This window comes from Ovis aries, chromosome 20 (assembly GCF_016772045.2).
Source record: "Ovis aries strain OAR_USU_Benz2616 breed Rambouillet chromosome 20, ARS-UI_Ramb_v3.0, whole genome shotgun sequence".
NCBI classification, from domain to species: Eukaryota; Metazoa; Chordata; class Mammalia; order Artiodactyla; family Bovidae; genus Ovis; species Ovis aries.
The window spans coordinates 12,245,448-12,269,608 of NC_056073.1; the positions used below are offsets into that span (position 1 = coordinate 12,245,448).

Here is a 24,161-nt window from a genome sequence, read left to right on the forward strand (position 1 = left end):
TTCTCCAAAGGGACCTGACAGTTCACAGGTTAATGAACAAACGGACTCTTCTGAGTGTCACTCAATTCCATGGGGAACCAAATGTGCTACACACATCCTGGAATTCAAAAGAAGGGCAAGGCAAAAAATAACAGATGAACTGATAACACTCTCCCAAATTATGAACTATGTGCTCCGAAGGATGCAGCGTATTAAACGAACAGATTTCAATTAGCAGATGACAGACTGGGCAAGGTTTTAGTAATATCTTCCCTCCGCTGTGTAAAACAACCTTCCATTTAGATGATGTAATTTTACTTCTGAGTTAATCGCTGTTCACTAATTTGGTAATTTCCTTACATTTCTCATCCCTCCAAGTTAACTGTATAATGTAAATGCCAATTTAAAAAAATTCACATTATAGAGGCTATATTTGGGGGTTCTGTGTCATGAGCTATTTTCCCTCCTGTTTCTTCAAGCCTGAATCTCACTGCAATCCCTGTGCACCTCATTTAGCCATCTGCTCCTTGACATGAGCTGATCGCTCATCTTCATAACCAATAGTAATGCCCTCTCCTGGACTGGCTGCTCTGTGTTCCCATCCCCGCTGCAGGGAGACACCATTCTTCCTGTGTGGAGAGTCAGGGCAACTGCTGTGCTCACCATCGCCCTCTGGGTAAGCAGGAGGTTGGCTATGATCTGTTCTCTCCAGCCTTCAGGGCAGACAGAAGGTGTTGTTGACTTTACTGGGTTTGGGTAGGTGGATGGGGTTCACTTAAAATAAGTTCTAAATGGTCTGAGGAGAACAGATTGTGTTGTTCTTTACTGCTGGCAGTAACAATCTCTCTGGGCTTTCTGGAATGGAAGGGGTGTTGTTAAGCCTGGCACCTTGGCCTGAATCTAATTTTATCCATTTCCTTAAACCCACAGGAACTCAACAAGCAGAGCATTTGCAACCGCACATGGTCGTGACAGTGAGTGCTGCTATCTGCAACCTTGGAGGGAATGTGGTTTGGTGGAATTTGATCAGATCATTTTCCTGTTCTCTAGGTCAAATCTTTCAAAGGAGAGATAGCTTTCCTAATACTGAGGAGATAGAGGAGCAAGGGAGGGACTAATAGGACCTTCCCCCAGTGGCAGTTCTTAAGGTTAACAGTTCAGGCTGACCTAAGGGGATGCACTAATGTTCCCTCACTCTCTTTCTTTTTAAAACATTATATGGAACCAGTCTCCAAGTTTAGATAACAGTCATTCCCCAAATTTTACCCTGGTGTAAATATCAGGAGTGGGAGAAATTAAAGAACTTTCCCCTCTCTCATCCCCCGATTATAGGAAACTGAAAATAAAAAACTGTACTGGAATATATTTTACAGCCTTAATGATAGTGTTTGTGATAGCTAATAAAATAATATATATGATTGCAAAAGCATTGAGAGATGCCTCCAGATAAAAAAAGTTCTATATAAATGAAGATAATGTTATCTCTGCTGCATAATCCTGAGGTCAAATTAGCAATTCACCACTGTACATCACACTTCTTGATTAGCCTGTTATATGTAATGCTCATAACAACTTTAATTATTCTAGTTCTACAATACTCTCTAAGTCTCCATAAAATTATAGCCTAATTTACAAAAGTAGCATAAAGTCCTTACTCAAATACACATTAAAAAATGGTAACAAAGTCACAGCAAAGAAGCCACGCTCCTTTTCTCCAGCAAGGAATCGTTTAGCCGAGGACTCTGTCCTTCACTGAAGATCTCGACTAGAAATAGAAAACAGGCTTTAACTAATCCCCCAACTTCAGTGACTGGTAGGGCAGCCTGGAGCTCTCCATTAAGAACTCAGGGGCCCTTGTCCAGCTCAGGGGAAAGCGTGCCCTGATCCAGGAGCAATGTCCAGAGGGAGAAGGAGGAAGCACCATCAAGGTACCATCCTCAATCACAGGCAGATTTTCTTTATGAGGCGCACAATGGAACATCCTGCAGGCAGCAGTTACCACTATCCAAGCTACTGAAAACCCAAGGGCTGGGGATGGGAGAGAGAGAGTTCTCCCTACCTTTTTTTTTTTTTTGAAAAACAAAACTTGCTTCTGGGTTATGACACCTAACAAGAAGTAGATCCTAATTTTCTTTGTCACAAAAGATTTCGAGTAAAAGGTAAAACTTAAGCTTAATTTTTTTCTTTCAACATCATCTCTCCAATGCACACTCAGACTCTGATTTAACCTGATGATAAGGGCAGTGGCAGCTAGTGACTTCATCAGTGTGCAGAAAGGAAAGCTGCTGAAAAATATGACAGCTATCCTTTGTTCTCTCTGAGGTCCTCAACAGCAGCTCAGACAGTTGGAAGATAATTAAAACTTAAACAGGGATGAGGAAGGCAGATATGCAACAGATTGGCCATTTCTGATGGAGATGAATGCTGTCCACACAAGCTCTGGTGCACAGTCTGTTTCCAACGGTCTCCTCCCTTCCCTATGTTAGCTGTCTTCTAGTCCTGCTCACGACTGGGGCCTCAACAGTTCCAAACAGGCTGTTTCAGTGCAGAAGTTTCTAGGAGCTATAATATTGTGGGTGAAAAGAGATTCTTCTTTGATAAAATTAAACCTAAACCCCCCATGGATAGCACTGTAAAACTGAGAAGCACTAGAGTTTTGAAGTACCAGCTTTAGTGGCTAACAGAACCAGGTTTGTCGCCCAGCTCTATCACTTAATTAGCTGTGTCGCTATGGGAAAAGAAGCTTTAAACCTTTGAATCACAGTTTCCTTCTCTATAAAATGGATCAATACACAAATCTTTTTGATATTTAAATGAGATAAGTAGTTAAAGTATCTAGTGCAGGGTACGGCAGAGTACAGTATCATTAAACAGAAATGCAAAGAGTATATCCTTGGAAGCAGAATTTCTTTTGGACTTTGAGACTGTTTGGTGTCTGGGAGCGCATTCCTAACTATGGGTGTTAAAGTGGTGCATCCAGGCCCAAAGATGGACCTCAAGAGCACAGGCCGGGATTAGCTGTCCATTTAGGGCCCTAAAGTATAGGTGTTATGGGCCATGGCGAGAATCTGCATTCCAAATGCAGATTACCTGGCTCTATGTCACTTCCTGCTTTAAGCCCCTAGTCTTTAGAAAAGTCTATTTTAAATGTTCTTGACCTAAGTAAGCTCTGCATAAAGAAACAAGGAAAGAATCCTTTGCCCATATTTGGTCCAGCTACCCGTGCCTACAAAAGAGTTTCTTTTTTTGTGTGCAAACTCTGGAAGTTTGGGGTTTTAATTTACCAAGAAAAATAGCACTTCTTACAAAGAGACACCATAATACCGTGACCTAGAAAATTTTTGCCTTGGAGATTTCATTGTATTCCCTGCCTGTTCTGGGGAGGTACTACAAATTCCTATTCTTAATCTTCTTTCCATCATTTCTTGTCAGGATGCTACCGTATTTCATTTCTAAGCCACAAACAACACATCTTTAACAAACTGAATACAAAAAGCAGCAACTCGCACCCCTCACTTTAAACCTGTTGGAATACTTTGTTTCTTTAGTCTTTAGCCTACTTGTGGTTACAGTTAATCCTTAACCTTTGCCTCTAGTTTTATGATCACCTAACTTCTGAACTGAGCAGATTCTATTACAAGATAAGATTGAATTCAGCAAAAAACATTTAAATGAGCTCTCAAGGGATAAACTAAAGCCAAAGTCCATCAGAATTTTATTCTCTTGTAAACAAAATTTTCTTCTCAAATTGAACTTTATATTCCTGGGTTAAACAAAGACTCTGGAGAAAACTAGAGGTAGCCTAAGGCTGGGATCCTTAACACAAGAAGGAACCCCTAACATTTTGGCTCTTCCTCTGAGGTCCCTGTGGAGAATTTTGCAGAGGAAGACTGTCCTTTGCTGTGGCCAGAAGCCACCTGACAAGAACTTTAGCTACAGCATTTTCTAGGGACTCAGGACCATGTAGGTTTGGAATTCACCATTTCCACAATTTCCCATTTGACCTTTCCTTGCAAGGAGCTATGTAGAATGTACATAAATAATTCTCCAGCCCAAGAAGCTGGTAACATCTGTGGGTTTCCCCAGGACGATGTTTTCTTCTAGTTCTAGGTACAGTGTTAATGCTCTTCTAATCAAACCCAGACCGGAGGGGAAAGTGACTTCAGGTCTTGTTGCTAAGGCAGCAAGTGGAAAACAGTTTACTGCCAGAATGACAAAAAGCTTCTAGAAAAAGCATGTTGCAACAGAACAGATTTGCTACTCTTAGAAAACCTGCCCTCTGGCTGATCTATGGAGCTATAGATTCTCCTCCACTGACTTCAGCAAAGGGTCCCAGCAGCATTTGCTTATTTGAGAGAGGAAGACTTATTGAAAGGTTAAGCACTCTGCAGAGTTAGCCTAAGCAGAGGCTACTGTCTTGGAGAACAGCCCTGATACTGTCTGACCATTAGCCCTGCAGAGGGAGCAGTTATGTTCTAGCAACTCCACTACTCAACCTGAAGGGCAAACAAAACAAGAAGTCATTTTGTTTCCAGAGAAAATTGATGCTTTATAGAATCAAGCATGCAGAGCGGATACGACTGGTAAATAACTACTAACACATCATAACCCAGTGCAACCCAAAACAGAAAGTCATTTCAACATCAGAGATAAATATTTAAGCACTGTTTTTTATTTGGGGGAAATGTGCACTTTGAACGGTAGGCTCGTTTCCCCATCTCTGCATATATAGAACCTAAAACCTACCATAATGCCTTCAATCTATGAAAACATATTTGAAATTAATATCACAAAAGAACTATAATATTTATTTACATAAATCATATGAAAATGATAATAATATGTAAATTTGCTTAATTTGTTTCTACTTGCACATTTACCAGTTAATAGCCCCTATAGGTATACTGGGTAAATCTGATATTGATCAAGATTTAAGAAACACTTGCTAGATACAAGAAATTCTGCTAAACACTGTTTGAAACGGACCACAAAGACAGGACATAAACCTTCATCGGGAGAAGTTCAGAGTGCAGTTTAGAAGCTACGACTAAGACCCATCACACTGTATGATTTTTGACAGGATTAAGCCCAAAGAATGACCTACGTGCTAGTCAGAGCTTCACAATACATTAGATATAAAATCGGGGGCAAGTTCCTTAATTTCTCCCAGTCTCAGGCTCCATATTGGTAGCAGTGGTAAGTAAAAAGACATAAGAGCTGCTGACCTATTCACATATGGTAGCCTAATCTTAAAATAGCTAATTTAGCAGCATGAACTCTAAAGTCCTCCCTGTAAACAAAACAAACAGCTAAAAGAGAAATAATCCCTTCCCCGCAACCCACACACACAACCACTGTCTTATCCAACAAATATCAATATTAACCGAACAAATACCAATATTAACCGAGCATGCGTCAGCTACTCCTGCTGGGTGCTGGGATAGGGGATTGGATACTACAGTAAAATCTATTCCCCATGGAATTTACATTTCAGGTCAGGAGACAAAAACAAATTTAAAAAATCAAATAATTAGCCACTGGTTGGTAACTGATCTATTGATATTTAGCATACAACTTCATAGACAAACTTGCTAAACTGGAAGGATAAACAGTTATATTAACAAAAACCTTTCCCTCCAGGAATAAAAGAAGAGTCAAAAGGGAAGGCATGACTAGCTCTGCCTGAGAACATGGGTATACTGTAAATGAGTGTATTGTACATATTTAGCAGGATATAGGCAAACTTCTAATTAAGTAGATTTCTTAGGAACTAGAAAGAGGAACTGATTTGAATTCCATGGGAAGAAATGCCTTATTTATTTCATGGCTTAGTTTTCTTTTTATTGCTTTTTTTCCCCCAGAGAATTAGCTCTGCAAATTTTCAAGGGATTACAGAAAGACAAGATGGCAAGTGAAAGATATAAAACAAAAAGTGAATGAGAGAGAGAGGTATGGAGGGAAGAAAGAAGGGAGAAAGAGAAAAGAGGGATAAAGGGAGGAGCAAGCGGAGGGAGGAGAAGGGGAGAGAAAGATCATGAATATGCATAAACCAATCCCTTCTCTGTCTCTGTTATGTGCTACTGTGAACAAAGTCTCATACGGGAGTACTGCTAACCAATTTTACTACTCAATGAAACATTTGAAACCAATACAAAGCATATTTTAAGAAATAGAACTGAATTACCAAAAGTTCAATATTTGCATTTTTTCATTAACTTTTCCCTTAGACCAAGATGCTGGGAGCAGAAAAGAGAATTTCACCAGTTTTATCTTTAAAATGGCTGCATTATCTTTTTCAGTTTATCCAGTAGGCTGTGCATTTCCAAGAATGTAGACAAATGAGTCTAACGGAATTGTGCACTAGAGAAAAAGTAGAAGAAAATTAAATTTGTTAGTCTCCCTATGAATCTGTAAGAACTCATTTGGTGGCTATGACCTGTAGCAAGCCTGCTTTAGGATCACGATGGGTAAGGGAAGTTTCTCTTTTTTAAAACCTAAGACTATGGTGGGGATATGCCACTTATTGTAACTCATAATTTGAAGGGTTGGAGGAGCCTGTTCTTTTTTTCCTTTTAGAGTAGAAGATTAAACACAGAAGGAAGAGAGGCAAAGAGAAAGAAAGAATTCACCTCTCCCAGAGGAAAAATCTCAGAATCCTTCTAAGAATGTAAACATCTGACATACTGAGAAATAAGACAAGAACTGCCAAAGATGGTCAGAATGACAGAAGTAAACACTGAGCCCCAAGTCAAAAGAATAGCTAAAGACAGCACAGGGAGTAAGGAAGGCACAGGTCTTCACTCCAGACCCCTGAGAAATTAGCACTGGAATTAGAGCAAAACCAGCTTCAGAACTCATCCCATACGCTAGGCCTTGCATGCATTATTTCCATTTATGGAAAACTCATACCCTATACACTTATACAATCAGGCTGGAGATTTCACAGCTCAACAGAACACACATCCATCAGAGCCTCTGTATTCTTTATGAGCTATGCAAAGAAACCTGTGTTCCAGGCAATAACAGGTGCTAACAGAGAACTAACTGAAATGTATTTGGAGAAAACAAGCTCAACCCAGAAAAGCCACACACTTGCCACCTACTATTTCAACACTGCTTCAATGCTCACAAAAAATTTCAGGGACCCTCCTTTGCCCTTTGGGAAATTCTGGACCTTTACCTAGAGAAACCGATCAGGGAAAAGGAAAAAAGAAAAAAACGATCCACAGATTTACATAATCCAGGTATCAGTATAACTACGTACAAAGCTAACAATCAGAAGCAGAGTAGTCAAAGCAAACAAAAATAATATTACAGAAAACTTGAAAAGACCACTCACACCAGCAGCACAGGAAAAGCGAATGATAATAGGAGACAGAGAAGCACTCTTGTCCTGGGCACCAAAACTGGTGTGGTATGTTGTCTCAGGGTTTGTTAAAGCCAGAAGTGGATGGTTGATTACACTGTAGACGCCTGTACACTCCAGCTTCCAAACAGCATGAAAGAATACTAATTGCAGCACTAAGAGATTTCTGCTGTTAAAATCTGCAACGTGTTAGAACTTTAACATGAGCAAAACAGAAAACAAAAGAGCAAGATGCTCCAAGTGGTGCTGCTGGTGAACTACAGAGCCTGCAGCTTGTCATAGGGGCTGGGCAGACATGGGACACCTTCAAAGCTAATGGTTTGCCCAGTCATTTTAAAAGACATTTCCCTGTATTCATGCCTTTTGTCCTCTGCACTGATGAAGTTTTGAAGCCTGTCCCAAACCATATTTCTACTGGATTAGCAAGCAGGTTGGGAAGTGGAGCAGTTTGGCAAGGATTTTTTTTTTCTCCCTCCCCAAAGCTTCTTAAGAGTTCAACCATTCATGACATAGACTTTATTGGCACAGCATTAGTGTTAAGTCCATGATCAGAAAGAAAACGTCAATCTTTACACTTGGCTCAGAAGTTCAAGGAAAGAAAAACTTACGAGTGAAATGCACATAAGGTAAAAGTGCACTCTGTAAGAGAGAATTTATTTTTTAACAGACAAGAGGATTCTATTCTATGACTAAAGTCACTGCTACTGCTGTGGTGTTTGGAATTCTCATGAAAATAAAACAAAACTGGCTTTAACTGTTTCTTTTCTTTTAAATTTTTAAAAGAAATTTTTATTCATCAGTTCAGTTCAGTCACTCAGTCATGTCCAACTCTGCGACCCCATGGACTGCAGCATGCCAGGCCACCCTGTCCATCACCAACTCCTGGAGCTTACTCGAACTCATGTCCATCGAGTCAGTGATGTCATCCAACCATCTCATCCTCTGTCATTTCCTTCTCCTCCCGCCTTCAACTGTTCCCAGCATCAGGGTCTTTTCAAATGAATCAGTTCTTCGCATCAGGTGGCCAAAGTATTGCAGTTTCAGCTTCAGTCCTTCTAATGAATATTCAGGACTGATCTCCTTTAGGATGGACTGGTTGGATCTCCTTGCAGTCCAAGGGACTCTCAAGAGTCTTCTCCAACACCACAGTTCAAAAGCATCAATTCTTTGGCACTCAGCTTTCTTTATAGTCCAACTCCCACATCCACACATGACCACTGGAAAAACCATAGCCTTGACTAAACGGACCTTTGTTGGCAAAGTAATGTCTCTGCTTTTTAATATGCTGTCTAGGTTGGTCAGAGCTTTTCTTCCAAAGAGCAAGTGTCTTTTAATTTCATGGCTGCAGTCACCATCTGCAGTGATTTTGGAGCCCCTCAAAATAAAGCATCTCACTGTTTCCACTATTTCCCCATCTATTTGCCATGAAGTGATGGGACCGGATGCCACAATCTTCGTTTTCTGAATGTTGAGCTTCAAGCCAACTTTTTCACTCTCTTTCACTTTCCTCAAGAGGCTCTTTAGTTCTTCTTTGCTTTCTTTTCTGCCATAAGGGTGGTGTCATCTGCATATCTGAGGTTATAGATATTTCTCCTGGCAATCTTGCTTCCAGCTTGTGCTGCTTCCAGCCCAGTGTTTCTCATGATGTACTCTGCATATAAGTTAAATAAGCAGGGTGACAATATACAGCCTTGATATGCTCCTTTCCCAATTTGGAACCATTGTGTTATTCCATGTTAAGTTCTGTTGTTTTCTGACCTGCATACAGATTTATCAGGAGGCAGGTCAGGTGGCCTGGTATTCCCATCCCTTTAAGAATTTTCCGTAATTTGTTGTGATTCACACAGTCAAAGGCTTTGGCGTAGTCAATAAAGCAGAAGCAGATATTTTTCTGGAACTCTCATACTTTTTCGAAGATCCAGCGGATGTTGCCAAGTTGATCTCTGGTTCCTCTGCCTTTTCTAAAACCAGCTTGTTTGTACATCTGGAAGTTCATGGTTCACATACTGTTGAAGACTGGCTTGGAGAATTTTGATCATTATTTTGCTAGCATGTGAGATGAGTGCAATTGTGTGGTCATTTGAGCATTCTTTGGCATTGCCTTTCTTTGGGATTGGAGTGAAAACTGACCTTTTCCAGTCCTGTGGCCACTGCTGAGTTTTCCAAATTTGCTGGCATATTGAGTGCAGCACTTTCACAGCATCATCTTTTAGGATTGAAATAGCTCAAATGAAAAAAAAACCACATCCTGCTCTGGAAACATGCAGGTATTCTCTGCTTCCCTAACATGATGAAATTTCATGATGACTTAGCGTGGGACTATTATCTTCAACTGGGTCAGGTACTCAGAAGGCCTTCACAATCTGGAAATCCATGTACTTCAGCTTCAGAAATATTCTTAAATTATTGACTTTTTCCCCTGGATTTTTTAAAATCTCTCTTCATGAAACTCCTAGTTTTAAATATTGGACCTCCTTATCTTTACCTGTACTTTTATACTTCCTCTATTTATCTTTTTTTTTTAACTCCATATAAGTCTACCTTTTGTTCTAATGTAAACATTTCACTTCTGGGTATATATTTGAAAGAAGTGAAAACACTAATTTGAAAAGATACATGCACCCCAATGTTCACAGAAGCATCACTTACAATTGCCAAGACACAGAAGCAACCTAAGTGTCCATCAACAGATGAGTGAATAAAGAAGACATGATAGACACACACACACATATTCATACAATGGAATACTAGTCACAAAAAAGAATGTAAATTTCCCATTTGCAACAACATGGATGGAGTTGGAGGGTACTATGCTGAGTGAAGTAAGTCAGAGGAAGACAAACACTGTATGATATCACTTACATGTAGAATCTAAAAAGCAACAATAAACTAGTCAGTATAAAGATACAGAAACAGATTCACTGTATCAAGAACAAACTAGTAGTTACCAGTGGGAAGAGAGAGGGAGGGAGGGCCAAGATAGAGGTAGGGGATTAAGTGGTACAAACTATGTATAAAATAAATAAGCTACAAGGATATATTGTGCAACACAGGGAATACAGCCAGTATTTTATAATAACTATAATTGGAATATAACCTTTTAAAAATTGTGAATCAATTTTTGGACACTCAAAACTTATACTCTACATCAATAACTCCCCTCCATACACAAACTATATATAAATTCCTAACTCAGAGGGCAGGAATTAATATCTCCATTTTATGGTTGAAACTGAAATTTAGAGGACTTTAGTGCATCAATCAACTGAGTTGCTTATCCCACCAAGTAACATATTAGTTTATGGTTTCTTATTGGTGCCAAAACCCAGGAATCAGGGGAAGGAGTGCAATGTATTGAAAAAGGGTCCTTTTACTGGTCTGAAAAACATTCGGGTCAAATTAGCAAAACGTGAAAGTGAAGTCACTCAGTCGTGTCCGACTCTTTGTGACCCTATATGACTGTAGCCTACCAGGCTCCTCCATCCATGGAATTTTCCAGGCAAGAGTACTGGAGTGGGTTGCCATTTCCTTCTCCAGGGGATCTTCCTGACCCAAGGATCGAACCCAGGTCTCCCACATTGCAGGCAGACACTTTACCATCTGAGCCACCCCAGGTCAAATTAACGGAAAGAATCAGGTTGTATCAAGAAGTCAGTCAATATTTCAGAGCAGGCACGGTTAGCATTGGTAGTGATGGGGTCGGCAGCTATCAACATGCTATGATGGGTGGGGAACCAAAGATCTTCCTGCCCAAAGAGGCTTCTTCCCCCATCCTTTCTGAAAAATCCTCTTGGAGTCATTTGTATTGTCATTGTCTCCAGGTGGGTCAGAGGCCAAGCAGTATCCCAGGTGCCCTCTATACAGTCTGAGTCCTGCAGTCATTGAGTTCAGTAGACGTGGAGTCACTAAGAACTGGTTCCCTTGGTGCTCTTGTTGAATGCAGCCTTTCTTAGAACTGACCACGTGCACTAGCTCTGCTCTCTGTGAAGCATGAGGAGGTGACCACAGGAGGGTTTTAAATCATTTAAAGTAGGGCAGGAGGTGTCTGAAGCAAGGTCCTGGAGCAACACCCCGCTGTGTGCAGCAGGACATGGTGGCTGTCTTTATCATTTTTTCTTTTTTTTTGTAATTTTGTTCTACTTTATGGGAGAGTACTTCAGCCTTATCATTTGTGCACTCTACCAAGCTTTCCATTTCTGCTTTAATATTTTAAATTTCCAAATGTATTTCATATTTTTCAAATGCTCCTTTTTTATGGCTGCTTCTTGGTCTAAAGATTGCTAGATTTACTCTAAGCTCTCTGAAGATAGCAATAATTTTTTAACATTTTCATCTCCCTGTATAGTTTTTTTCCTATTTGTTTTAGTCTTCATGTTTCTCATTAGTTTCCTTGAATGTCTGGTTGTCAAGGAGGTTGTCAGGAAGGAACCCAGACATATAAAAGGAAATTATGAAGATATAGTTGCCTGAATGGGTCAACAGTCAGTAAAACCTCACTTTCACTTTCAGATTCTTTAGTTCTCTCTTGGACTGATCATTATTCTAGAAAGATGTTTCTAATCGTATGCCTGGAAGATATGGGCTTGACTACCAGAGTTTCAGAGTGATGAAAAAGGAAAACATATGTGTTTGGTAGGGGAGGTATCACTGAAAGGTGGAGTCTAAGCCTCAGACCACCTCAACTTCCTACAGTATGATCCTTCTCACTTGTGCCCGGTTTCCCAGTTTAGAGACCTTCTGTTTTATCTTCATCAAAGAAAAAATTTCCAAAGTCAGAAAGAGAAAGACAATACTGTATGATCTAACTTATTTAAAAATAGATTAGAATGATAGTTGCCAGGGGCTGGGAAGTGAGAGAAAAGGGGAGATGTTGGTCAACTGGTACAAATTTCCAGTTATAAGTTCTGGGGATCTAATATACAGCATGGAGACTACAGCTAACAACTGTATTATATACTTGAAAGTTGCTAATAGACTAGATCTTAAGTGTTCTCACCATTAAAAAAAAAAGATACTTCTCTGAGGTGATGGAAATGTTAAATAAACATATTATGGTAATCCTTTCACAACATATCTATGTCAAATTGCCATGTTATGACCTAAATGGGAAAAGAACTTGAGAAAGAGTAGATACCATGTATGTGCATAACTGAATCACTCTGCTGTGTACCTGAGACTAACACAACACTGTTAGCCAACCATGTTGTTGTTGTTTAGCCACTGAGTCATGTCCAACTCTCTGCAACCTCATTGACTACAGCCCCATCAGGCTCCCCCGTCCATGGGATTTCCCAGACAAGGATACTGGAGTAGGTGGCCATTTCCTTCTCAAGGGGATCCTTCTAACTCAGGGATCGAACCTGCATCTCTTGTTTGGCAGGTGGATTCTTTACCACTAAATCACCAGGGAAGCCCTAATCAACTATACTACTATGTAAAATAAAAAGTTTTTTTAATCACCATGTTATGTATCATCACATTTAGCCTACACAATGTTATATGTCAGTTTTATCTTAACAGAATTGGAAAAAAGAGAAGAAATAATCTTCCAGTTTTCTATCAGAGTGGGAGAGAAGCAGTCAAAGTTGAATGAAGTGGGGAAGAGAAGCCAGAGCTCTTAATTGTTCCATAAGCACACAGTTAACGAATTGTCCTCATTTTAGCCCCTTCCTACCTACCTCCTTCATCATAGCTTCAAAGGTGCCTGGTGCCCCTAATTTCTAAGCCTCTGAGGCTCTGGGAGTTTAGGATTCCGTTTTTCTTTTTTAATTTACATTATTTACTTATGGCTGTGGGGCTACTCTCTAGCTGTGGTGCATGGGCTTCTCGTTGCAGCGGCTTCTCTTGTTGTGGAGCATGGGCTCTAGGGTGCTGAGGCTTCAGTAGTTGTGGCTGCTTGGCTCAGCAGCTGTGGCTCACAGGCTTAGCCGCTCCACGGCATGTGGAACCTTCCCAGACTGGAGATCAAAGCCCCCGACTCCTGCGCTGGCAGGCAGACTCTTTACCACTGAGCCACCAGGGAAGCCCTGGACTCAAGTTTTCTCGAGCCTGTTAAATCATTAACCAATTGTTCATCTGCTTTACAACTTCTTCCATGTTTTTAATCTCCTCGTCCCATTTTTTTCTATCTCTGTAGATTAATACTTTAAATTTTTTCTTTACTGTCATTCTAGTAGAATCTTGTTCTGAAGGATGTGAGAATCAATGTGTGTTCATTCTGCCATCATCATCTGAAAGCTTAAGTATAATATTTTTCACCAAAGTGTGTCCATGCCTGTAATTATGCCTATAAGGATAGAGGTTTGATCTTTGCTGGACTCACTCACTGAGTCTGAGACCTTGGGTCTTCCAAGCTGCTATGGCCACAAGGGTAAACCTTTAAATCGCTCTGGTACTTAGGACAATAACACAAGAGATAATAACCATTCTTCCTCATCTGCTTCCCTGTCTTCAGCCTGAGGGCTACAACTCTTTATTCTTATTCTTTCTTGTCTTGAAATAACACTGTCACCTTGTAGCTGCTCCTCCATCCCCTCCCCTTCCTTGTCCTATTCCTTCTACCACATCTTCAAATGGTTCCCTCAGATTATTTAGCTATTTTATCTTCTAAACTGGTTTTTCACTAATTAAATGTCCAAACAGGGATATGTCCAGATAGTCACATAAATTATCACCATTCTGCAGAAAGATTCAAATCATTGAGTTATTGTGTTAGCCATAGTCTCCCTCTCTCAAAAAGAAAGAGGGGGGTGTTAATTCCCACTGAGTAAAAATAAAATAATTCCGTTCATCCTCACGCTGAAACAGCTGCACAGACAGTATTGGCTGCTCTGTTTATCTTAATAACTGTGGAAAAACACCATCTCCTCCCTTCCCACTCTCTCCAGAACAATCACCATGCTCCACATGCAGATGGGGTGATTAAGACTCTGGAGCAGAGACAGGCCTGTCTGGTGCTCTTCCTGCACATTCGTGCTGCACCCTTCCTCTGCTGCTGTCACAGGACCCAGTTAGCTCAGATAACAGCTGCTGCAGGGGACCTGATAGATTCAGCTGTGGGTCGCCTGGAGGCTCCCTAAAGTCCCAGCCCATCCAGCTGAATCGAAGCAGAGCTGTGGGACGTAAGTGCCAAAGTAACAGAAAGTACATACTGTACATCCTCTTTAATCTTTGCAGTTATTGCAGCAGAAGCAAGAGAAGAAGGGACGGAAGAACAAAGAAATACCTCACAGGCATGGGGAGTGGGGTGGCCAAGAGTTCTAAACCAGACAACTGGAGCACAAGATGCAGGTGTAACAGGAAGAAAGCTTTCAACAAGGCACCATTCAAGTTTACTGCTTATTCCAGGGAGTCCAAGAAAATTCTCAAGGTTTGGTTTGTTTTCATTCAGTGAGTTAGGATTTAAGGTAATAGGAAATAATTTCCAACTGACTGTGAACTTTTTGTGAAGATAAGGAAAGTTAAGCACACAGGATGCCCAACCATCCCTGTTCCTGTTTGCCCAGGACTGTGCTGGTTTTACTACTGAAAGTCTCGCAGTCCAAGAAGCAGATCAGTCTCAGGCAAACCGGGACAGATGTTCACCCTCCACCACCACCAGCTATTTCCCCTTCCAGGACTCTGTGAACCTGGGCTGCATTCATTTTCTGCTCAGCATTCTCCTCATCTTCCAGGGCCGCTCCTGCCACATACATGTTCTCCAGCCTCTATCACACACAGCCAAACAGACAAGGGCATGAAAAGGCCATTATGTGCTTGACTCTCAGTGGAAAAGAAAACCTTGTCATTCATTCAGAGTCCTCCCAGCTTCCTTTCTGGAGTCCCCATCAGAAGCACAAGTCTTCTAGCCACAGAGGTGGATCAAAATGATCATGGCAGAAACTGAAAACACGGCTCATCTCAGAGCCTGAAGAAACAGTGCATCCCTCAGTATCTTTAAAATGCTAAACTCCAAAATGAAGGAAGCCAAAGAAAACTCAGTTACACAGAGGCTGATAATTCCGTGTGCAGATTACTCAGGCTTTCTTCTCTGCCCTCCCCTCCCTCTGGTCCCAGTCATTAGGCCATTTCACTGCTCATTAGCAGGGAGGAGGAGAAAGGAGCAGAGGGGGAAAGTCAAACTAGCCGATTTTTCTATTTATGAGCAGGTTTCTGAGGGAGGGTGTTCAAACTATTGGCTCCAGAGATTCTTTGGTAGGAAGAGAGGATGGGGAATTGGAGGCTGTGGCATAGTCTATTGATTTTAATCATTTGGTCTCTCTTAATTTCCAAACAGAAGAAATGGTTGCCCCTCTATTTTCACTGAAAAGGCTAGCAGAAGTATAAATGTTAGACAAAAAGAAAAAAAAAATACTAGTTAAGCCACTTAGGATCCCATCTTAAAAAAAAAGTCCTTTGATAAACACCAGAGACAACTGGTAATACTGCCAATTCACAAAATAAATATAATTGGATGATTATGTATTACATTTTAGAAAATTTACAGACTACATTAAAGAAGTCCTTCAGTTCAGGTTAAATGTGAAATTCCAATTTGAGAAAGACACCAAAAAGAGCAATTCAGTTTTCAAAGTTAACTTCTCAAAGCCTCTGTTTCCTCATCCATAAAAGGGAAAATAACATGACCTGACTTCAGGGAGTTAAATGATACATGTGTTAAGTGGTTGGTCAGTACCTAACAAGGCACATACTAAGTGCTCAGTAATTGGCATAATCACTAGCGAATAGCAGGTACTCGCTTTTATGACTATATCTGACATCATTAATTTAGCAATATTTTAAATTGAGGAACTATTATATGCTGAATACTGTGAACCACTAGATATGGAAATAAATATGAATGAATTAATTTCTAAAAGGCCCACTGTTTTAATGCAGACAGTTATTACAATATATATTAATAAATATTATTTTATAAGTACTACACAAAACAGCATAGTAGCACAAAGGAATGCCACGTAATCCAGACTGGGAAGATTAGAAGGCTTCTTGGGTGTGGGGGCTTCCCTGGTGGCTCAGTCAGTAAAGAATCACCTATAATGCAGGAGACCTCAGATGTGATGCTCAGTGCTGAAATATGAGTGGGGATGTCAAGAAAAAAATGTGCATGGAAGAAAAATCCAGGGAGAAGAGTAGCATGCACAAATGCAGGAATGCAACACCCAGGAAGTCTGGGAGGACTGTGGGCTAGGCAGTAGAACTGAGTCTAGACTGCACTTGGCTGGAACAGAAATTAAAAATGGAAGCACAGGACTTGGCTATGAAGAGTAAAACAAGATGATGCTACAAGGATGTGTTCTACCCATCAGTAGGTGGAAGTTATTTGAGCATGTTTAAAGACAAGCTGTAGGGGAAAGAACTCTGTGCAGAGGGGTAAAGGCTGCTCTTCCTACCAATGAATGAATGGTTTCTGATTTAAGAGTATCACTTACCAGTTTCAGTGAGACAAGGTCTTCCTGGTACCTGTTTAAACACTGAGGGGGTTTGAATTGATGGTTCTCCACCCTGGCTTCCCATCAGAATCACCCAGGGAACTTAAAAATATACGGATGCCACCCTTGGAGATTCTAATCAGAATGAGGCAGAGATTTTAATGCACACCTCAGGGTGGGAACCATTAGTCTAAATCATAACAAGCACCTATAGTCATACATAAATAAAAACACATGTTTCAAGAGCAAAGGTTAACTACCTTGGGGTTAACACTGCTCCGGATTACTGCATTCCACTTTAGTGTACTGCCACTTATTTTTCTGGCTCCATCACTAGCTATTTCAACTAGAGGCCCTATGTTTGACTCATGGTTTATTTCTCAGTGTACATCAGGTCTCTATGCCCTGCTGGTATGGTTTCTGGTCCTGGGCATACCTTTCTCCCCTTATTCCCTTACTTCTCCTGGAAAGCCCAACCAACTCAAAGGGCACATGCTTCATGTAGTCTCCCATTAGTACTGACTTATCTTAAGAAGCAGTAATTCCTCCCTCACCATTGTTCACATAACTTCTATTAGAGCATGTCTCACATTGTATGACTCCCAGGGGGTGCAGTGGTAAAGAATCTGCCTGCCGATGCAAAAGATGCAGGTTTGATCCCTGGTTGGAAGTAGGAAATGGCAACCCCCTTCAGTATTCTTGCCTGGCAGGCTACAGCCCATGAGGTCCGCAGAGAGTCGGACACAGATGAGCATGCACACACACACGTTGTATGATAGTTAAGTGTTTGCTTTTTGGCCTTCCCTATTGAACTCTGATATTCCTGAAAATAGAGACCTTTTCTTGCTTATTTTCTTTTTCAAAGCAACCAGCATAGTGCCCAGTAGAATGCAACAGTGTCCTCAAATGTTATCTAAATGAATGAATCAACGTGGATAAACAAACAGTAATAAGAACTGTACTTAAGAATACAAGAATTTAAAAAGACTGTTAAAGTTCATCAAAGCAAATAATATTTATGTGCAATTACTTTTTAGAGGAGTATAAGTTACTCCCAAAGAGCAAAGGATAAAGAATATTTCATGGGTGTTTTACAGAGTATGAAACTAGATGCTTATGTCTTGATATATAAAAACCTCAATTAAACAGTGCATCTTATTTTTTAACTTCTGTTTATAAGGTAGCCAAATGCTGGTGGGACAGTGCACAGACAGTGCCCGGTGGCAGGATTTGATGAGTATAGAGAAGAAAGGAAAAACACCAGTAAGGTTTCTAAGTGACAACTGTCAGCAGATTGGAGAATTGCTTATAAATACAATAGAATTAAATAACCATGGTATGATGGCAGAGTTGCTCAAATATCATCACAGAGGAGAGATAAAAGTTCCTCTCTAGAAAGATGATGATACTGAAATCTGGTTTTCACTCATAGGAGTGTCAGTAACAGGAGAGAGTGGCCCGGAAATGACAGAACTGAATGATTTAAGAGAAGATAAAGGTTTAACACACACACACACACACACACACACACACACACACACACACACACCCCTCTCCTGCTTATTGCTATGAGAAGGTGTATATTGCTTACTTCTATGGAATTCATCAATATCTATTTTTTTAAAAGTTACCCTAACTCTGAAAAGTCTACATGTAATAATCCCCAATAATTATGATTATGCTTATCCTGAATACTCTGGGAAAATACTCTGGGAAAAATAGAAAGGAAGAAGATAAAATTATTTATGTAATCAGAGAAGTACAAAGAGGATAAAATGGCTCGAGAGGTACATTACTAGAAGTAATGGGAAGAAATTAAGAAAATGGCAAAATTGGGTTGCACATCAGACATTCTCTCAGCATGATTTTTACTGCAATGTGAAAGCATCTTCTAGAATAATAATGCTAATTTTAAATGCCCTCTTAATAAAATGCTCAGGTTGCTATAGCCTATTAGGCAGCAATTAAAATCATGTGAGCTGTGCCACTTCTTTCTCAGGTCTGCTGCAACATGACTGTCGCAGGGAGTAACAAGGCCATGTGAATCTTAGGCACTCTGGGGTTACACTGGCCAGGCAAAAGATGGAAAGCCCATCATTCAAACCATTTAAAATTGGACACAACATTAGAGAAGAAGCAGTGGAGCTGAGTGGGACGAACTAGAGAACCTAATGTAGCATTAAGGAAAAAAATCACCTTCATTCACACCAAGGGACATTTGAAGGACACTATGTTTAAATTTTGGACTCACTTTGCGGGAGGAGTGAGTGTCAACTGTCCTTGATCTTGCAGCTGACTCTACACACAGGGACTCCCTCCTAAAAGGACTAAGTAAAGCACTGACAGCCTGACAGGGAACAGTTTACATCTTCAGCTCACAAAGAACTTCCCTTTCTTCCTTCTTTGGTTCAGTGATGATGATGTCATTGTGCATCTGTGGCTTGTTATTTTTATATGGACACAAAAGCAGACAGAAAATACATTAAAGTGATGTGTAATTTTCCATGCAAATGCTTTCAGACTAACAAGAGTTGTGCTTTATGATTAAGTGGAAATTGGTTATTTGCTTTAAATATTTATGATAAAATATTTAGATGTAACATTTAAGGAATTCAACTCATGAGATTAAAAAAACAAAAACACACTTTGCAATATTCCTTGGCTGACCTTGGTAGCTAATGTGAGATGGCACATATGGTACCTTAGCTGTGGAAGGACTTTATGTAATAAACCACAACCATGAAGAGTAGTCAGAATGGTTTCTGTGACTAGTTATGTTACCAAACCCAGGTAACCTAGACCAAATCCTTTAACCTTATTTTTTTTTTTTTCCGGTTCTCCTAACAGGACAAAATGAAAATACTGACATACCACAAACTGGAGAAAAAGTAAGCCAAATAGGTTAATGAATAAGATAAGGCCCTGGGAATCTTGAAGTGATGAATTCTCTCTGCTCTGTGACTTCTTCCAGAGATTCCTCAAAATCAGTAAGGTACCAGCTTGGTGTAAATGAACCAAGACCTAAGAAAATGAAATCCTCTGACAATAGAAACTGAGAGACTGAGCAGTTTCCAGACTCCAAAGGTGTTTTCAGGACTGTGCTAAAGTCTAACACTTATAACATCAAGGCTAATGTTGAATGATAGTAACATAATAATTACAGCAAGGAAAAAAAGGAAACAGTTAACATTTATTGAACACTGAGTATATGCCAGGCACTGTATTAAGCATTTAACCCATTTTAACTCATCAAATCCCCATGACTTATAAAGTAAAGCACTACCACTATCCCTGTTTTAGATATGTATAAACTGAGGAAGTAACTAACTTGCTACCTACCTACCTAACTAACTAACACTAACATAGTGTTTAACTAACTTGCTCAAGCTCACAAACTGGGAAATAAAAAGGTATGTCATGAAGGCTATGTTTCAGTATATCATATAACTGGCTTGCCCAATCTGGGACAGGGATGGCTTGTTGAACCACAGGTTGCCCTCACCTCCTTTTTTTTTTAACTTAAACTTGCATTTGTCTGTAAGTCAGGCCATAGACCTGGGGGCTAATCTGCATAGCTATGAGAACTGAAGGAAAACAAGTAACAAATATCTGACTCATTTATAATCATGCCATTCATGCTACTATTACAGGGCTTCCCAGGTGGTACTAGTGGTAAAGAATCTGCCTGCCAGTGCAAAAGATGCAAGAGACATGGGTTCAATCCCTGGGTAGGGAAGATCTTCTGGAGTAGGAAATGGCAACTCACTCCAGTATTTTTGTTTGGAAACTTCCATAGACAGAGGAGCCTAGTGGGCTACAGTCCACAGGGATACAAAGAGTTGGACATGACTGAGCACGCATACACACACAACTGAAGAACCAATCCCTGAAGGCCAATTCAACCCATAAGTAAAATTTTTGAATGCTCCTTAATGAACAATTTGTAGATAGAGCTTTTTTTCTAAATTTCTGCTTTAAAAAAATGGAAGAAAAGACTGCTTATAAGTTAGAAAACTGCTAGTTTCCAGAAATAAGGTTCAGAAGAAACAACAGGAAAGAGAGATTTTCATCTCAATGTCAACTGGATATCTCTCACTCAAAAGGAAGCGGTTAGGGGGAACCCTGGGTCTCATCTTTGCTGCTGTAAGGCATCTGGGTCTCTAGTGGTTAAGGATGAGAAAAATGCCAGCTTCAGTTCTTCAGAACTGAAAGAGTAGGACCTGCTTCATAAGCATAAGTGGATAGACTTGACTTACCAAAATGTAAAACAGTCTGTAAGTGAAATATTTTTTTAAAACCCACTCAATTTGATTTTTCATTTGTTGAGAAGAGGCTTACAATTTAAATTTGCAAAATAAGTGTCCCCGTTCCTTGCCTCCATCATGGCAATAAGTGTCTCCTTAGAATGATGTGCAGCCATTGCTTGGCAGTTTCCTCCAGCTTACTTTCAAGGAAAATCTTTTTCTGTCTACAGATTAATCTTGACAGCTATTGGGAGTCACCAAGGAACCACTCCATTTCCCTAGCACTGTGGGTGCCAGTCAGCTGACACAAAAAGCAAGGTCTGAAAAGGAAAGCTGTCCCCGAAGCACATCATACAAAGCACGCATATACTGTACACTTCATTACATGGCAGAACTGAAGAGTATATGTAAAGCAGAGGCCTGGCCTCTGAATTATTGGTTTATGAATTGAAAACAAAATATGTATTTAAAATCGAGTATTTTGGAGGTTGCTAAACATCAAAATGTTCCTAAATAGTTTAAGCATTCATCTGTGATTGATTTTACCAAAAAAAAAAAAAAAAGAAGAAAGAAAAAGTAGAAAAGGATGATAAATGTAATGGTGATCTATTTTATGGGCCTTTTTGAAAGAATAGAAGGAAAAAACAGATTTTCAGCTTTAAAACCATTCACCAGGAATGGAAAGAAGGATGATCTTTCCCTGCAGTGATACATGCTGTTTCTTCTAGTATTCCTGTACTGTTGCTATTGGAATTTGGCTGCATTTGGTCCTTGGTTAGGTAAGCACACGTGCCACGCTCTCAATGTCCTGAGCGTAGAGGCCTGATGACAGCTCCATTTTCAGCAATAAGGCTTCCAGATGAACACAGGTTCACAGGGTCAAGTTCTTTTTCTTGAGGTGCACAAAGCAGACATTTACCCTATGAATACCTTCACCCACAGGTGTTTTAAAATGTGAACACTTTAGAACAAGAGTTAATGCAGATAAACGATTTCTGACTTGAACCACAGTGGCCAGAAACCTGCTGATCTTGCTTTCCCCTTCCAAAAGTTGCTGCTCTCAGCTCTGGCCCCAAGGGTGGCCAATAATTTACATTAAAAGAATGGGAAGATTAGTGAAATCTGGTTAATTTGACCATCTTTTTTTATAAGCAATTCATAAAAGAATTAAGACTAGAAATGTACATAGCACATTACATAGTAAAGTGGCAGTCTCTTGATACTTTATAGCGACCTAGCTTTCCTTGGAGAGAAGGAACTCAGAAAGTGATTCCTGGCATTGTACTGCAGCAGCGCTTGCCTTTGAAAGGAACTGCTGCTTTTCCTTCGTGGGGGGCAGCGGGGGGTGGGGGGAAGACAAACTACTCAAAGAAGGTACTGGATACTCTTTGAATTCTCCAATGCTACTCAACACTTAGATCTGGTGTCATGTACACAGTGAGGGCTCAACAGATACCTTCAGTGGAGGAAGTTATCAGCTATAGAAGAGGTGGAGAAAAGGCCCAAGGGAGAATAATTCTTGGAAGCTTCTAGCAGCCTCAGACCACAAATGGTGCTTTCTTTCTCAGCCAACAGAGTAAGTAGGTACATCTATTAATGTAAAAGATTGGTTTTTAAAATGTGCCTCTAATTCTAGATATTAGAATAACAGTTATTAGATATTAGTATAGAATATTCTATTCTAAAGTTATTAGAATAACAGATATTAGATAACAGTTATTATGTACATCATCTTGAAGGAATGTTGCAGCAGATATGGCAAAAAAAAAAAGACCTCTTTCTGAAAAATGTCATGTTTTCCCTTTAGTCCCTGTACGCTTAGTAAACGTGAAAGTGAAGTCGCTCAGTCGCGTCCACCTCTTTGTGACTCCATAGATTGTAGCCTACCAGGCTCCTCCGTCCACGGGATTTTCCAGGCAAGAGTACTGGAGTGGGGTGCCATTTCCTTCTCTAAGTAAACGTAGCTCAGTGTAATATAATTTTTCAGAAAGTATGTACTGGGTATATGCGTGGTCATGGTGATGTGATACTGGAAAGGAGGAAGAGGTGGTACAGCAATAAAAACTACAGATTCTTTTTGTCTTGGGCTTTAAACCTACTGCTCCTTTCAGGTCACACCACTGTTCTGCATCCTTTCATCCCCATCCTTTTATCACCTCCCTAAGGAGTCTTTTAAGACATTTTCTTTCTTATTGCCCCTATGATTTTTAATAACCTAGGCATACTGTGTATGCTTGTGTTGTGTATGTATATCTACATTTTACACATAAAAAGAGTAAGATTTTTTGGCCCCTAAAACCAGTTTTCACTCCCTTGGCAGAAAGTACTGCTCCCTTCCAGAATGCATGTTAAGCTCCTTAACCGCTTTATGACTCACGGACCTCTCTGACAATCTGATGAAAGCTGTGGACCCTTTCCTCATTCCCATTCCCAATACATTTGTATAAAAGTTTATACACAATCAGAGCATTCATTAGCACCTTTGGAGCCTGTTAATGGGCCCTCACCTAAACACTCCTCTGCATGCTCTCTTGGGGTGACTGTATATATTCTCATCCTTCTAACTACATCTGAGTATTTGTGAATTCCAATTAATCCCTTGAGCCCTGATCAGGCTTCAGACTCAGATGCTAGAAATATCTATTTAGATGTCCCACAGACACGTCAAACTCAACTGTCCAATTCTGAATTCACTATCTTCTACTCAAGCCTGCTTCTAGATTCACTATTTTTGATTCCTTTCTTCTCCTTTCACAGGCATTCAACAACATGTCCTGCCCACTGTACCTCCTCAAGATTTCTCAAATATGTCCTCCTCTCTTTCACCACTTTGCCCAAGTTCAGTCTCTCGTCTCCCACCTGAGACACTCAAGTGATGTCTCTGCTTCTATTCCTGCCCTTCCCTATCCAATCCATTCTTCAAACTTCAGCCCAAGTAAGCATCTGAAAATACAAATCTGTAAGTTTCTGATTAAACTTTTTGATGACCAACTAACTCCCTGGCAGGATAAAAGACAAACAAGACACACACATGGCCTTCAAGATAAAGTTCTAGAGTCCCAGCAGGGCCTCAAAATCACTGGCTCCTCAAGTTTCCTCTCTGCGCCATTTCCTTGATACCCGATGAGGATCGACTGGATG

The 24,161-nt window shown here is 40.2% G+C and overlaps 1 protein-coding gene across 6 annotated transcripts in view; it reads right to left on the reverse strand.

The window, feature by feature from the left end:
- The window catches only part of BTBD9 (BTB domain containing 9), a 414,784-nt gene that overhangs the window by 161,007 nt on the left and 229,616 nt on the right, over nt 1-24,161 (reverse strand). The gene's annotated exons all lie outside the window — the stretch shown is intronic.